The 17,267-nt window shown below is 40.1% G+C and overlaps 1 protein-coding gene across 3 annotated transcripts in view; it reads left to right on the plus strand.

Annotated features, from left to right (window-relative positions):
* The window catches only part of PHACTR1 (phosphatase and actin regulator 1), a 359,571-nt gene that overhangs the window by 14,150 nt on the left and 328,154 nt on the right, over positions 1-17,267 (plus strand). The window contains exon 1 of one of the 3 annotated variants that reach the window (XM_083825799.1): positions 16,823-17,126. The exons of 1 other annotated variant lie outside the window; for it this stretch is intronic. The gene's annotated coding sequence lies outside the window, so the exon portion shown is untranslated. Of the gene's footprint in view, positions 1-16,822; positions 17,127-17,267 lie in introns of those variants that run through there. One more of the 3 variants, XM_083825800.1, reaches the window with a different exon arrangement.

A 17,267-nucleotide genomic window follows, 5' to 3' on the forward strand; every position in this document is an offset into this window, starting at 1 on the left:
ATTTTGTTTCTCCTTTTTAATAGTCTTTATCATGCTTTTGATTTGTGCCTGAGAAACCACATTTTCCATTATTAGAAACAGTCCAGTAACACTTGTTTTCAACATGGCAAATAATCTGAAGAAGACCCTTACCCATACAGACTGCTTGCTTTATACAGACAGGAAGCAGATGGCTCAATGAGACCATGCTAAAAAGGGATCAAAAGGGCAGAAAGAAGAGGGGAAAAAATAAGGATATTCAATTCTTTATGATTCGTTCTTTAAAAGTCAGGTCTGTAAATCCTGTCTCAAAGGCTAATTTAACTTCTCCAACTGTGTACTGAGAGTTACAAGCAAAGGCAAACCTTTCCTAATGGCTGTTACACATACTCTTCTTTTAATCCCAAAACGGGCTTTCACATGACTTTCTGAAAGCCAGTCTGAACTTTTGTCCCAGTCTGACCACCTTGGTATTCTGGGGGTAAGAAGGAAGACAGCATATGCAGTCACACAAAGTCCTCAGGTTTAATATGCCAGTATGTTTTTTGGTGTTACTAAAAATTTGTAAGGCCCATTATGAACATGCTGCAGATGAACAACTCTTCCTATATATCATAATTAAAGACAAAATGCAGACTGAATTGCTACTTCACTATAATTCTCCTATGTGCCTGCCTGCAGAGGGGGATCAGCTCACGTGAACTGCCCACATTCACGTAGGTGATTATGTATCTGCAAAAGCTTGTACCTGAAAGGGTGTGTGAATTCCCTTGCAGTTGACTAGCTTGGGAGATCTCGTTTCCTATTTACAGCCACAAGAATAGGGCTAATGGTCTTCTCACTGGCCCTTTATTATTGGAATTTTGTTATGATAGACGTAAATTTTGTATTCTCTAAATCTTACTAGAGGACACGCTTCACATTAACTTAATCAACATAAGTGTTTCACAGTGTCCCTTTCCATTTTAGGAAGTTTCAGTAAGAATAATTTCTGTTGCTTGTTATTTTTGCAGGTTGAAACTTTTTGTCTTGGTGACTTTGACTTCTTTCAGGGACGGAAGCTTCCCTTGATACTGCTGTTGAAATCTAACTACTGAAGTTAAATTCCAGCCCATGTTCCTTTTCCTAATTCCTTAGTGATTCAATCTCCTTCCTATACCTTGAAATCATAAAATTAGAATTGGCCATAGGCAGATTTTTCAAAATTCTTCTTTCAACATGGTAGCTCCTATTAGTAGTTTTATCTTGTGCAACACTTGAATAAACCTTATGTATTCCGGTTTTTCTTTAGTTCTCTCCTATGGATTGCCCCTTTAACAAGATGCTGACAGGCTTTGATACCACTTGGCACAGTCACAAAACAAATAAATAAATAAATCTGAACTTTCAAATTACATAGCCACTACCTCGTTATTTCCTAGGAATGTCATACTGTGAATTGTCTTGTTTGTGAGATGCTCAGGGGTAGATGTGGCAGAGGCTTAATTTGGAATCAAAAAAAATAAAATAGCAACCATCTTTCAGCTACAATAAGCATTCAGCTACCTTCATTTCCTCCATTTCATGTACATATACAAAGTACCAGTTCAAAGTTTGTCTAGTCACCTTTCCAGTTTTATAGCAGAGACTTGGGCAGTAGAATTGTATCTAAAGATAGAGGACTATTTTTCTGACACATCCACAAATTAGAACAAGTGAGTTGCATTAGGAGACAGCAAAATAAGTGTCTGAGTCTCCTTCATGTAAGAAATAGCTAGAAGGAAAACAAGAAATTTTATAAAGAAAAACCTGTCTGGAGGATAGCTTGGACTTTTTTTTTTTTTTCTGTAAACATAGTCTTGACTTTTCCAAGGATTTCTGGGAAGCACAAGGACAATAGCTTACCTTGAGATTTCTCATCTCTGTTTTTCTTTTCTGGTTACCTCCTTTAGCAATTGCCTGTATAGGCTGTGTTCTGCTGAGTAGAGGACTAAACAGTAAAGTATAGAGCAAATATCATCTTAAGACTTGCTAAAATATGAAGCGGATGCTTTGGAGTAAAGTATGTTGGAGCTGGCTGGTGAAGAGAAGTGCTATTTAATAGATTCTCCTAAAAATAAGTGCGTGTGTGTGTGTGGAGCTATTCAATATTTTTAACTTACAAAAATGAAAGGTTTTTGAAGATCTGGTCTTTGGAACTTTTTCACTGATGAACCTCCTTTCCTTTATAACAAAAATAATTTTTTGGCAGGGTTCTCTACACTCAGTTCACAAGTCTAAATAAGTCTGTTTCCTAAAGTTTTATTTTTATATCCTGTTTTTCAGCAGCTAATGAACAGTGCAAAGTATCAGTAGCTGAAAGCATGGGATTTGAACAGTACTGGACTCACAGGGCATCGATTACGGAACCAGAAGGTAGTTGGTAGGGCTCTGAGAAGCAGATGAAACTTGCTTCTAAGCATCATAGAATCACTTCCACTTGTTAGTCTAAAAATCAGATAAGGTATCGTTAATATGTCTTCATCCAAGTCTAAAAAATATTCTTGAACCATTGCCATGTGATGTGCTTAATGACAGTGAGAAATTAACAAGCTAGCTAAAACTCTAATCTTTTATGCTTTATTTATTCATTTATTTACCAGACCATCTAAAAGCCCCTAGTATGATAATGGCATTGTGTGCACATAGGAAAAAAAGTGGTCCTAACATGGAGAGTTGATAACTAAAGATATGAGGCAAAAGATGAAAATGAGAAAGTGGGAAGCACTGACAGCATCATTTATAGGTGTGTGTCTTTGTGTTGGTTGGTTGGGTGGGTTTCTGAGATTGCTGATAAAGTAGCCATTTTTTCTTTTATTTTGTTTTTTTGTTGTTTTTTGTTTGTTTTTAATAAGAAAGCAAAAGAAAGCTTTATAAGAATGGAAGGAAAAACAGGACAGTAAGGTAAGTGAAGATTTTTGAGGGGTAGATTGGTGAAAGCAGACAACTTATTACTTGATAATCTTACTGTGCAATAATGAAAGAAGAAATATGTTTTAAGGAAAGAAACTAGCCAAGCAGCTGTTATCCTAAGTACGGTTTTATGTTTGTCCTTGTTCTGCAGACCAGTGGAAGCAGACAGAATCGAAATGTAGCCTTATATTGAAGTGAGTGCTGTGATGAATAAGGGTTATGCTAAAATTCGTACAAGTCTCTCATCTAATTACCACTCCATCCTATGCATTTCTCCTGCTTGAACCTGGAGCTATTAATGAATCTCTTTTAACTAAAGGAATAGCATTTTGCCAATTACAGAGCAAATAGTACTTTTGACTAGGTAAATACTTCCTAGTTCTTAATGTGATATTTAAAACTATAATTCCCATTTTGCACTCTATAATTTAGGTATTAATCTTTGACTCATCCTTGACATTCTACTTACACCTACAAGTACAAGCACAGTGTGTTTTGGAATTTAACAAAATTAGATATACTGCACTTTGCCAAAGAATGACTGGAGAAAAGGCATACTTTTTCCAAAGCTAGATGAGTGAAAAACACACTTCTGCAGCTTTAGTGAGTCCATGTGTGGCAGAGCAGTACATGTGGGTCAGGGGAGCTATTTCCATGTTTCATCATTGGATCATCATTTGTCACACAAGATGAACAAACTGGGCAGAAAGGAGAAATACTTTCTATTGCTTAAGGTTGTTTTACATGCTTTTTTACATGTAAAATAAAGACGCATGCATCTCTATTTTGGTATGTATGCATTCCCAATAGACACTTTGTGCTACGGAGTTTCCAGATGGAAAGAATTCCACTTTCTCTATCGATTTCATAGGTAGATGGGTGTCTCCATCTCATCTGTTTGCTAGGGGGGACACCTCTCCAGCTATTTACTTGAACCTGTATTTCAGTATATCTTCCAGTATGTCCCAGCCTTAGTGATTTCTAAGACAGATCAGAGTGAAGAACAGTCCAGCTTCTACTTTTCAAAGTTAGATTGTGTATGTGCTAGTTGGAACCCATGAGGGCCAAATGCTGTGTAACAGAAAAATGGCATCTGGTTAGGGAGTCAGAGGCTGACGATTGCAGCCACCTAATGAGGCCTCTCTCAATGCCACTGCTCATCTTTATAGCATCTTTTTAGAGACAATATCTGGCACCCAAGTTACAGCTGCCAACCCTTGCTCTGATGCAGGGGATGATGTGTGGCAGCAATCAAGATGTGAAAGACATTGTCCTGCCTGTAATTATCATGCCACTTCATGTGCTGGAGCCAGAATGGTCATGTCCTGGAGGACACAGAGCAAGCACAGTGCTGTTTATGCTGCTTGTCTATGTTATGTATTTTTTCCCCTTCTTATCGTCAAAAGTTAGTGTCCTGAATCTCATGTGGTTGGGTCTTAGTGAATGGGGGAGCAACAGAAGCTGAAAATTTACAGAAAGGAAGAAATGTTTAAAAAATGAATCCCAAAAGAGCAGCAGCAATGAAGAAGTATTGGGAAAGGGGGAACATGGCACCTGGTCACCTAGGGAAGAAATATGGCATGGTTATACCTTACTGAAATCTCAGAAGTGCTTGTGTGTTATGCCTGTGAGCTAAAACAATGGCAAAATGCAGCATGCCTGCTCTGGTATCCAACTAATGATAACAAACCACCTGCTCTCTCTGTTGTTCCCTTTTTTTCTCTCATTGAGCAAGTAGGCCCAGGAGCTTTTGCTATTGATTTCAATGAGAAAATATTTAGGTGCTAAATTCTTTCAGGCAGGGATTATTTTTGTATTGCCTGACACACTGGGACTTTTGAGTTATGACTGTGGGCATTAGGGTCTCAGGCAAATTATGGAGAATAACAGTAGTGAAATAGTATAAAATGTAAATTATTTTCTGAAGATTGTTTAAAGGAGACATACACAGTGCTTAGCTAAATGTCTCAGCAAAATCCAGATCTGCGGCAAACTGAGGAGCATCTGGGCTGGAGCTGTCCCTTCTAATCACAGCAGAAGGAAGTCATTCAGTTAATTATGTCACGGAGATATGATCTCCTGTACCCCTCAGGTCAGGACTGGGCTCTCTCTGTCACAGCCAGCTCTAGGTTTAGGCAAAGCAATGTTTCATAGTGCAGCAGACAGCCAGGGCAGGACGGGAGCCCTATAACAGGAGTGGCTACAGAGCTCTGCTTTGATCCTTTGCTTTGCCAAGTAGCTACTGCTGGGGAGTTTCAGTCCTCCCAGAAGAAGCAGTTGCTGTTTCAACTCCTCCAATTCCCCAGCAGCAGCGAAGAGGCAAGCCCAGCTTTTGCAGCAGAAGAGGCACAGCACCCAGGGGGATGCTTGAGCCAGTCTATTTTACACTTGCCAAGTTTTAGCTTTTATCCTGCTCAGTGTTTATTAACCAACCCAAATCAAATACCTATCACTGCAGTTCCACTTGGATACTTGTTTCTGGGGGGGTGGGGGTGGGGGTGTATCTTTCCTCTGTGATTGCCTATTGTCTCAGAGCCCTTCTATCTTACAATCCCTTTGGAATCAGACTTGGAATTGCCCCAGCCCAGCTTCATCTACTGAATATGACGTAGAGGGAACAAATCAAACTGGTGGGGATAGAAACCCTCAGAGGCAGAAGGTGGTCTGAGAACAGATGACAGGAATTTATTTATTACAGAAATATGCATGAGTTGTAAGAGTAAAGAAGTCCTGGATGTGAAAACAAGAGTTCTTATTAGAATAGTAATGATAAGCAGGCTTTGGGACCTTTTAAACGAATAATGGCAGTATCTGTCTCTGTCACAGTTCTCCAGATGATTGGATAGTTCAATGGACTATTAAATAAACTAAACAAAATCCTCCGAGTTGACAAAACTTAGGAAAACATCTTTACAGAAGACAATCAGGGATTGAAGTGGAGAGTGCTTGAGGGGCTAGGCAGATTTGCTTTGAAGACCTCATACACGTTCTTCGTTAAGAAGAAAATGGTCAGCTGTGCTCTTTCAAAGGTTCTCACATTTCACAGTCTCATGGTGGCTTTCTAGTCACCTAGAGAAGACTGTAATTCTCCCTTCAGCAAAGTAATTGAATAAGTTATTTCTACGTGTTTCTAGTCACATCATGTTGCTCAGTTATTCACGATATGCACCAGAGGAAAAGGGGAAAAAAATTCAATTTGTAGCAAAGAAATTGGGCAATTTTAAGAAGGGAAATAAGAACCCTAAGGGTATTGTAACACTAGAAAGGCCTACCAGGAAGGTTGTGCTGTCTTTCAAGGGAGGTTTTAAAGTGTAGGTTAGAGAAACATCAGCGAAGAATGAGCTAGGTGAGGTTAATTTCGCCTCATTGCACAGGGAAGAGATAATATCTCGAGGTCCCCTTCTGTCCTGTGTTTCTGTGAATCTGTGCTTTTGTTATTCTTGGTCATTGTCCTTTTGTTGATATATTCCACTATGCTGTTTGTCGTTTAGACTGCAACTCCACATTAAGTGCTGCCTTCAAAGACTTTCCTTCCACAGTAATCCCTTTTCTGGAGAGCACACTACATCTTTCTTTTAATAAACACATACTATTTGTGTGTTCCAGTCCTTACCTCCTCAGGCTTTTACAATTGTTTCCGGCAAATTGCATTTTCTCATAGGCTCCAGGCATTGAGAGGAAAATTACAGCCTGGTAGTGAATGTTCACCTAACTAAAAAATGTTAATGTCTCCCAGTACGTGCTATTCACATGGGGTCAAACAGTGGGCTCACAGAATTCAGGCGTAAAACACATTGATTTTGGCAGTGCTTGCATTTGGCTAAAAGAGCCTGACAAATACAATAGAGAGCTGCTATACTGTCCCTGTATTCTCTTTGGTTAAGAAACAATTTAATTTAGTAATATAGCTTATCCCATTTTTGAGCTAAACCTAAACCAAGAACAGCCTATTCTCCCTTATTTCTACACCCAGATGCCTCATTGTCATTTATAAGATCCATTGAAGCCTCTCTGTGAATCATGAATGTTGAAGAACAAATGACCAGCCACTTTGGGTCTGAAGGAGGAAAAGGAAAATTCTCATGGAGAGATCGTTTCCACAGGCTCCTCAGAAAAGCAGTGAGGAAAGGGAGGCAGGAGGCTCTCTTGGATTGCTCTGATGTAACCTCTGGAGTAGCTGAATTTTGCTGGCTGCTGACAAAAATATAGACAAAAAAATTTTTGCTGACAAAAAAATACAGAGCCCTGGGAGAATAGCTTCCCAACTGAAGTACCTCCCTGGCTGTGTGAACCTGGATGAGCAGGACAAGGGGTGGTGTCCAAGTCCACTTGTCCCCTTTGTACAGCCCTGCCAAGGAAGGGAAGCAAGCCATGGTACGCACATATGCTGTACAGGTTCCTTGCTCAGCCACATGAGGAGGAGGAAAAAAAAAATAAAGAAAAAGAAAAAGGAAAAAAAATGTTGTTGGATGATTTTGTGGAATAGTGTTTGAGGAACTTGAGTATAAAATATATTTCTTCCATGGTTTCCTGGTAGAAGCCCTCTCTATCCTAATTCTAAAACAGCTTGACTACCAGGTCTTTGATGGAGTAAGTGAATTTCAGTTTAGGACCTGAGACTGTTTTTTGTCTGTATGCATGAAACAACCTGAGCTTCTTGTAGTATTGTACAAGCCAAAAATACAAGCCAAACAAGAAATACATTAAATACACATCATAGGGTTACTGCCAACTACTTTATAGCATGCTGCAGTATTCACTCCACACAGTAGTTGTCTCCTTCCTCTAGCCTCTGTCCTACCCATTTTCAGCATGTTTCTATTTTTATCTCCCCACCACTTGTGGTTCCAGAGAGGCAGTCTTTCATATGGGGCCAAACCTTGCAAAAGCCTGGTCAGTCACTCTTAACTTTATTTTGAAACGTGGTTCCTTTGATAAAAAAGCACTTGGTTATGCCTTCATCTCATTGAATCACACTTGGAGGTATATATATATATATACTATATACTATAGGTACTTGCCAATGGTCTATGCCTGTGTGCACTGGAGGACTAGCACAAGGAAGCTGCAAGAAAGGTTATTTACAGGATGTACCTAGCACTGGCTGGCTTCAGCCACCATTGAAATGGTGTTGCGTCCACTTAGCTCTGCAGCAAAAGCTCACGTTCCTCTGTACACCCCAAAAGAAACACTGGAAAAAAACATTCTCCAAAGTCAGTTTTTACTTCTCTCTTTCTGGCCCATGCTGGGCATCACTAAGAGGCAAAAATTTCTGCACAATTGTTCATTTCTCTAAGCCTACTATAAAGCTAGTCAAAGGATTTTGCAGGTGACAGCTGTCCTTGCTGAGGGGACAGGCAGAGGAAGGATTTCCAGAGACTGCTTAGTAGCTTTGAAAGTTTTTTATATGACAGGGACCTCTGATTGCAGCTTGCAAGTCTATTAAATACTGTAACTGCTCCCGGTATGATCATCAGTGTTTGATTTCCACCCCCTCTCTTCTTTTCCAAAGGCATTGTTAGTTTTAATACTGGGCTTTTGAAAAATACAAATATGACCGCTCAGTCAATATATTTTTGGTCTTTGTTTCCTCAACTGCATTTTCAAAACCAGCATTTTTAATTGGTCACTTGAGCCTTTTTTTTTCAGTGACGTTGAACCTCTTATGCATGTCACTTCAGAAGCATTTTCCAAACATTGTAGGCGTCATGGAGCAATTTTAGCATAAAAAGAAGAGTAAAACTAGAGATGGCGGGGGAGCAAATTACATTTTGTATATATAGTATTAAATGCTTCCATTAGTTGCCATAGGGATGGGCAGAAGTTGGTCTAAAATGACAGCTTTTCTGATGCTTGATGTGTTTAAAAAGAAAACACTGGGGGGAGGGCTTTTCATTGTTATTATTACCCTGGGAGTCTTTTATACAGGAGGGGAATGTATTAAAGTCATATTTCTCTTAAAAACACAGTGGGGCTATGTTAACAGACCAGGCATCACCTTCACTTCTCTGCGGAGTCACTGACCTCTACAAAATATGTATCTTTGTAGCTTCAGGACTGAACTTCCACAGCTGCTCCAAGCTTCACATTTCTTCCTGTTGTGCAACGTGGGAGCTATCAGGCAACCCCTCCTCCTGTGCATTATCTGTAAATCTGTGCAGCAGTAACACAAGGAAAACTTCGTCCTGCAATTGCTGCTGTGCACACCCTGATTGCAACAGAACTGACAAGACCTGGTTTTCATGCCAGGCTTTTCTGTTTGTTTGCTCTCTTCCACGTTTGCTTGGTCTGAATACTGGAAATCAACAGAACATGAGCCCTCAATTTATAGATATGCTATGAACTCCCACACAATCATGTCAAAAAGCTAAGAGGTGCGAGTCGTATCACAACGTGTCATCTAAGCCTGCAACTATCTGATGTTAAAACTCTCTCTCATGTCAAGTATGACCAAGAGCAGGGCACCAGCTGTGCTGTTTGCTGGCATTCAGGTCCCTGGAAATTGTGTGTGGATTGTATGTGTGCCATACAAGGGATGGTTTTTGTTTTTGCTAACAAAAAAAGGTAAATGTTTCAGAAATGGTTACTATATAACACGCAAATGAGATCTAACTAGGAGGCTTAATGTTATCACAGAATCACAGAATCTCTTAAACACCTCCAGGGATGGTGACTCAACCACTTCCCTGGGCAGCCTATTCCAATACCTAACAACCCTTTCAGTAAAGAAGTTCTTCCTAATATCCAACCTAAACCTCCCCTGGCACAACTTCAGCCCATTCCCCCTCGTCCTGTCACCAGGCATGTGGGAGAATAGACCAACCCCCACCTCTCTACAGCCTCCTTTAAGGTACCTATAGAGAGCAATAAGGTCGCCCCTGAGCCTCCTCTTCTCCAGGCTAAACAACCCCAGCTCCCTCAGCTGCTCCTCGTAAGACTTGTTCTCCAGACCCCTCACCAGCCTCGTCACCCTTCTCTGGACTCGCTGGAGCACCTCCATGTCCTTCTTGTAGTGAGGGGCCCAAAACTGAACACAGTACTCGAGGTGCGGCCTCACCAGAGCCGAGTACAGGGGGACAATCACTTCCCTAGTCCTGCTGGCCACACTGCTTCTTATACAAGCCAGGATGCTGTTGGCCTTCTTGGCCACCTGAGCACACTGCTGGCTCATATTCAGCCGACTATCAACCAATACTCCCAGGTCCTTCTCTGCCAGCCAGCTTTCTAACCACTCATCTCCCAGCCTGTAGCGCTGCTTGGGGTTGTTACGCCCCAGGTGCAGGACCCGGCACTTGGCCTTGTTGAACTTCATACAGTTGACCTCAGCCCATCAGTCCAGCCTATCCAGATCCTCCTGCAGAGCCTTCCTACCCTTGAGCAGATCGACACACGCACCTAACTTGGTGTTGTCTGCAAACTTACTGAGGGTGCACTCAATCCCCTCATCCAGATCATCGATAAAGATATTGAAGAGGACTGGCCCCAGTACTGAGCCCTGGGGGATGCCACTAGTGACCGGCCTCCAACTGGATTTGACTCCATCCACCGCAACTCTTTGGGCCCAGCTATCCAGCCAGTTTTTAACCCAACGAAGCGTATGCCAGTCCAAGCCACGAGCAGCCAGTTTTTTGAGGAGAATGTTGTGGGAAACGGTGTCAAAAGCCTTACTGAAGTCAAGGTAGACCACATCCACAGCCTTTCCCTCATCCACTAAGCGTGTCACTTTGTCATAGAAGGAGATCAGGTTTGTCAGGTTTGTCAGGTTTGTTATAACTGTCAGTGTTTCTTAAAGAATCCCATAAGAGCAGGATCTAGCCCATAAGGAATGAAACTGAAGCAGTACACTTTCCATTGACTTTTAGTAATTTTTCAGTCAAGCACCTGTCAAATTATTTAAAAAAAAATAAAAACTCTAGCCTCTGGGCTGTGCCACATGTGCCTTTTTCATTCTCCTAAAGACAATGTTTTATTAAAATTACTTATCAGCTGGGGGGACACTGAGCAAACATTTTGAGAAGGCCACCCATAGACTATGAAATGTCACTCATCAAGGCAATTATTTGCTGCCCTCCTGTACATGCTGTTCTGACAGTTCATGCGGGTGCACCTCATGTGATTGTACTGTCTCCAATAATTAGTGAAAGTTGGGCAACAGAATCAACATATTATTTTTTCTCAAAGGGTTTGACTGAAAATAAGTGCAACCCATAAGACACTAGATTTGTCCTCAGCTAATGTTGTTTTTTAGAAACCAGCTCTGGTCCAACATTGTGCTGAAAGACCTGATCTTCTGTCAAGTTAAAGGAACTGGAGGAGAGGATCTGCATTAGATATTCCATGTTGGAGTGCAAATTTAGTGTTAGTCCTACAGATTCCCACTGAAAGTGCAAATTGTTTTTCCTCAAAGGCAAACAGAAATTCTTTGAAATCATGAGCAACATGAAGAGCTTGAAGTGCTCTCCCAAGTCTGCAGTGTGTGGTGAAAAAGGAGGAGGATGTGGGCAGAAAACAGGCATGTCTGAGGAGACAGGAGAACTACTGCAGTCCCCATCATGCTAATGGAGCACATAGCTACAGTACATATTCCTCTTTTAGACCATACTTTTGCCACAAGGCAGAAGTAACTTGACAGCTCTACAGTCTTGCTGTCATTAAGAAAGAATTAGGTTCTTCTGGCTTGCTACTTTGCTCGTCATTTTTGACATTGTGTAGCTCTGCGCTATGCAGGATCAAATCCTTTGACTAAAGTCAGGAAAGCACAGCAATATGTAGTTGCATATACTTACATATTTGAAATGCACAAAAATATCCAACTTGCACATGGAAAACTGCATCCAAGCTAAGTAAAAGGCAGATGCAAACTTTGGAATGACTCCAGTACTGAGGTACAGTGATATGTGTCCAGGAATGCTTGAGGTATCGGGATGACTTTGTCAATTACATTCACACATTTCATTACAAGTCCTGTAAATGTTCCTACTGCAAAATATGTGGCTTCTCAGTAGCTGAAGGGCAGTGCAGGGTAGGAAACAAAAGACAGGTGGATGTTTTTTTCTGAAGCTCTTGTTGTCGATCTATTCTCCTAGCGAAGTGCAACATTAAAAATGCAGTCTGAAAATCTTTGAAAACTGTATCGGAATTTGATGCAGTTTTTGGAGGATAGCACAATGTAGAAACAGGAAAGGAGATTGATTTTATGTAAATTATTCAGAGACTGGCATTCATATGCATTATTTATCTATGTATGCTTAGTGCCCCATGAATATTAAATCTCATCATGTTATTTGACATATACAAACTATACTTTGTAACTTCATTTATACTCCATTGTTATGTCTTTTCCTTACATAAATTCAGTTGGCAAGAATTCATTTGATTTTGTTCTAACCAGATTGCAGTTCCTAGGTTTTTATCAAATTTAATCATGTTACACTGCTTATGTCCAGCTGCTCAGTTATTTCAGAGTTGCTTATCCCACTTACAACCAGCAGCCAACTGAAACTAGATTTAGGAATGATCCACTAGCAGTGCAATTTCTCAGAGGCCATCAGAAGGCTGTAAAGACTGTAAATACACACTTGTTTTCAGTCTCCCTGTGTTGGGTTTTACCCCTCTTTTGATGAAGGTTAAGACTGTATTCGTTGGTACATGCACTGGTGTTTTAATCAACGGCAAATTAAAATCATTCCTTATCCTGTTTTCAGCAATCACACCATCCTTGGTGTCGGGGCTAGTGCAAGCTCAGGGGACTGCTCAGTCCTAAGAAGGTGTAGAGGATGGATGATTTTGCTGGGTTCCTCTCACGGTTTTTGGCTGCTCCTTTGAATCTTTTTAAAGTTCCCTTGCAAAAACTCCTAGAAAAGTAAGGAAGCCAAAAGGGATACCTCCCCCTCCATGACTGCTGTGTACTGGCAGGGCTATGGAGAAAAGCTTCACCAAAAAATCTGTTTTACTAGTTTCATTCTGTTCCCTGCTCTAGACAGCTCTGCATTTCTCTGCTTACCCCCCATGTCACCTGTGGGAATGAATTGGGGAATGTATTTTTTTGTCTTTTTTTTTCCTGTGTGGTTTGTTATAGGGAAAAAAATAATAATCTGATCATGTAATTGAGGAAGATGACGAAGTCTATTTAATGTGGAAGAATTTCTGCCTGTATAAGGACTGAAGAACTCATCTTTAACATACTTGTGCTCCCAAAATCTCTCTTCCCTAATATGTTTATCATATAATTATGACTTCAAGTTCTCCTCCCTCAAATGAAGGCATATCAAAGTGCCATATATCATCTTAGAATAGACTTCTTCTATGCAGGGTGTCTAACCTTTGTTCTCCATGACAGCATTTTAAGATTTCCTCAGATAATAACTTTTTGAACTTCTTGTTCGTGTCACTGGATGCTGAAGCTTTCTCTTTTCAAGATCATCTTTTCTGCTTTGGAAAGTGTGCAATGCTTGCTTCAGAGCTAAATAATGAGAATGCGACCCTGATGCTACAAAAGCCAAATACAAACTTTCCACTGATTTCAAGAGCCAGAACTACCTTTATACTCTCTTCAGTGTTTCTGGATATTGATCATTTTTATGGCAGAAATATCAGAAACAAATACATCCACACTGGGAGTTCTTCTTATTCTTGATAACTCTTCTATAACTCGGAAGTGGTTTCAGCTTGGGGACACCAAAATGGATTTGTACAAAATCTGTTGAAACTTCTGAAAACATCAGTGTTAGTCTCTGTCACTGTGAAGCGCATGTAACACTCATTTAAATATTTTTGTTTTATCACATGCTGTGTGTGACACATTTGTCTTGCATTACAAATAAGAAATAGAGAACATACTTGTGTCCTAATTTTGCTACCAATCCTCTCTTTTTAATATATCTAAGCACAAAACTGATAATTATGATTAAAAAAAAAAAAAACAAGCCACTACTTTTCATAGCTTAGGGGCTTAAACTTTTATATTCTTCCTTTATTCTGAATGTATCCCTCAGGAAACAAGTCTCTGTAATAATCACCTTGCCTACACTTCTTCAGTCACACATTACATTCTCTCTCCCACTTTCTTTCAGGTTAGTATTAATGTTTGTCAGCAGCAGACTTTTTTTTTTTTTTTTCCCTGAGGCTCTGAGTCATTACAGTAACAGCTATGTTCTCAATAGAGAATTCAGGGTAGGAAAAAAAAAACAGCCCTCTTGCCTACATGTATCTGACTGTTCGAAAACCAGAAGGCTACTCACTTCTTTTAAATGCCAAGTGTTCAATTACTTTCCTCTTGAGGGATGGTTGGTTTTTTTTGGTTTGGTTCTCTTTTTTTTTTTTTTTTAATTTGGGAAAAAGTCAAATGTGATGCAGTAGGTTACTTAAGCTCCTGATGAGGAATGCCAGCTTCAGAGTTTTCCAAAGCATGACGATTTTTCTCCAAATATTTTTCTGAGGTCGGTTGGATGGTTTTATAGTCTACCTCACAAAGAGTTCAATCTCAGTCTAGTCCTCTGGGGGTATCTGTGTATATTAAAAAACCATTGCATTGATTATGGGGACAAAGGGATCTGTGCTGATAAGAGGTCTGGCCAATAGCAGAGGTTTTGCAAGTTTGGCTTCAGGAGTTGGTAGAGCACAGGGAAGCTTTCAAATAGCTGGAAAGCAGTTTCTGGTTCTGGCTGCTGTTCCACTTCCCTGTCCTGCCCTGTGGGGTGTTCTGATGTTCTTGGAAACAAAGACAGAGAACACATTTCAATGCACCCTACATTATTTCAAATGTTCAGTGCCAAACTTTCAGAATGAGCTTCAAGGATATGTGAACCCTGATCTGGGGACTATATTCAACACAGAACAGATCTGTTTCACCTGAACATGTTTCTAGACATGTAGGCTTTTCAGCTCAACTGGAGGTAATGGATTTCCCTGTTTGAGGGACTGAGGGTCAAATGTGGGCCTATGCTACCATCCTAAAGGCTTTGTAACCAGGCAGGCAAGGATTTCCCTCATGGCAATGAATGCCACAGAAGCATACAAATGAAAGGCACTGTTATCTTTCTTGTTGCTAAGTATTACATAGTCAGAGAGAGCTCTTGGCAGCTGTCAGAACTACTGCACAATAATTTAAAGTGAGCTGTAAATCCCTGAAATGGATGAATGTATCAAGATGGTTGATTATGCAATGGTCAGTAGAGAGGTTGCTGGTAATTTCAACAACTGTGCATATCAGTCAAGTTGGAAGATGACAATGCAGATTGAAAGGGTGATGACAAAGAGGACCAGAAGAACACAGCAAAGGCTAATTGATAGGTATTATAAAACATTCTCCAGCATGCAAAGTTATATTGTTCTCAGCCTCCTTTGGACTAAGAGATTCAGTAGCTCTAAAAAAAAAAAAAAAAAAAAAAAAAAAGTATTGTTAGCAAGTAGCAGATATCCTTGCAGAACATGAAGGATAGTTTTCTTCTGTCTTCCATTCTCCATTGCCAGTCTTTCTTTTTTTTCTGGTTTTCTGCTGAAGAAAGTCAGTAGGGCTAAAGAGGCAACTAGTTTGGATCAGTCCCTGGTTCAAAAGATAATGGATCCAATAATTATCAGAGGACAGTTTGGAAGGACCTATTGTTCAGTAGTCATCAGGGCAAACATAAACTCTCTCAAATACAAGCAGTAAGGCACAAGCAGCCCTCCACAATGCATAGTGGAAGGCTTGAGTTGTTATTGCTGTTTGGTTTTGCTTTAATTTGAGTTTAGGAATGAAAATGCTTGTCACAACTCTGAAAACAGGAACACTTTGCATAAGCTAGATCCACCACTAAGGTAGCACTGTGAGATGCCTACTCAATCCAACCACATTTAGTAGGGTGCCAGTGTAGGCACAGCCATGCCTGATTCTATCTGAAGCCCATATAGCTCACCCATACCTTCAGTACTGTATGGATGCTTCGAAGAAGCATTTAAGAAACCTTAGAGTGGAAATCCCTGCAATGATCTGCTCAGAGTGAATCTTACTTTCTAACCTGTACCAAATAACCCATAGTCTGAGGGTTTATTTACCTTTTTGGGCTCCTTCTTAAAAGTCAAAAAATCCATGGTATATGATTTAAACAGCTGTCTGATGCTGAAACAAAAATCTGACCTTTCAGAACCTCCAGTTTTGAGCATCATTTAGGTTTGGTGGCAGTGCATTTTAGAGGCGTTTACAGCTGATCTCTTGAGCAGAATATCTGCAAACAAGGGAAGACTAAGTCTGATTGTTTCCTGACTCTTCTCTTGGACAGAACTTCTGCGACAAAAATTATCAAAGGATCACTTTTATCCCTGCCTTTGTCACTTTCTGATCAGGCTTTGGGGAACTATTCTAAGAACTGCTGGAAGAAGCAGGCTCCTAGCCCTCTCACGAGGGATGTCCTGTGCAACTTAATAGCATTGCGTTTGTCACCTCCTAGTGCTTGGCTTCATCTAGGTTCCAAACAATGTGCGACTCCAGAAACATTAATCTAGACGAACTGGAAGCCATCAAGAAATAACTGTGCTGTATTTCAGTTTATTAACTGTCCAAACCCACTTCAAAACTTGGAAAAGGTATATTATTATTAAAAAAGATCTTAGAATCATATTCTGCTTTCATGGTCTGTGAATGTGCATGTTTAAGCTATCATGGCATGACACTGTGCTATTTGATTTATGTTTTTACTGATGCTTTGACTGAGGAGTTTGTTGCAATGCACTGCTAAATGGAGGAAAAATCAGAAACTGCATCAGACAACCACTCTGTATTTCATTCTAGAAAATAGCTGGCAATTATAATTACTCACCATGTTTCTGGCTCAGAATAAAAGTGGCATTGCACAAAAACCACACTGAACATTCATCGTGATTAGAAAATGCTCCACACCTTGGAGTGCAGTGGAGACATAAGAATAATTTTAAATGCAAATTAAATTGTGGGGGTAGCAAAGAGAACAGATAAAAGACAGTAAAACAAAGCCTTTCACTTTCTTCAAATTAGCAGGCTAATGTAGTATAAAAAAAAAAGCAGTTCTACTCAGATCTGTGCTAAGAGCTTTCATTTCATGATAATATAAAACAGCAGATCCGTCACCTTTCTCTATTCAGTACTCTTGATTTTGAGGTTGAAGTGAAAATTAGAAGCTGTTCATTCCGTCTCACAGACTAGGTTGCATTTGCTTAGTCTTATTCCATAACAGTAGGATGGAAAGAGGTCAGTAACAGTGGTAAGTACTTATCTCCTGTATGTGCTTTTATTTATTTATTTTAAAAATCTTTCATAGTGCTTTTGCTTTCGATCAGTGTGTATTTCCTGCAAAAAGCTACATCGTGTATTTTGTATAAAGCTGTATGTTATGCAGGAACGC

Source organism: Anser anser (genome assembly GCF_964211835.1).
Source record: "Anser anser genome assembly, chromosome: 2".
Classification (NCBI taxonomy): domain Eukaryota; kingdom Metazoa; phylum Chordata; class Aves; order Anseriformes; family Anatidae; genus Anser; species Anser anser.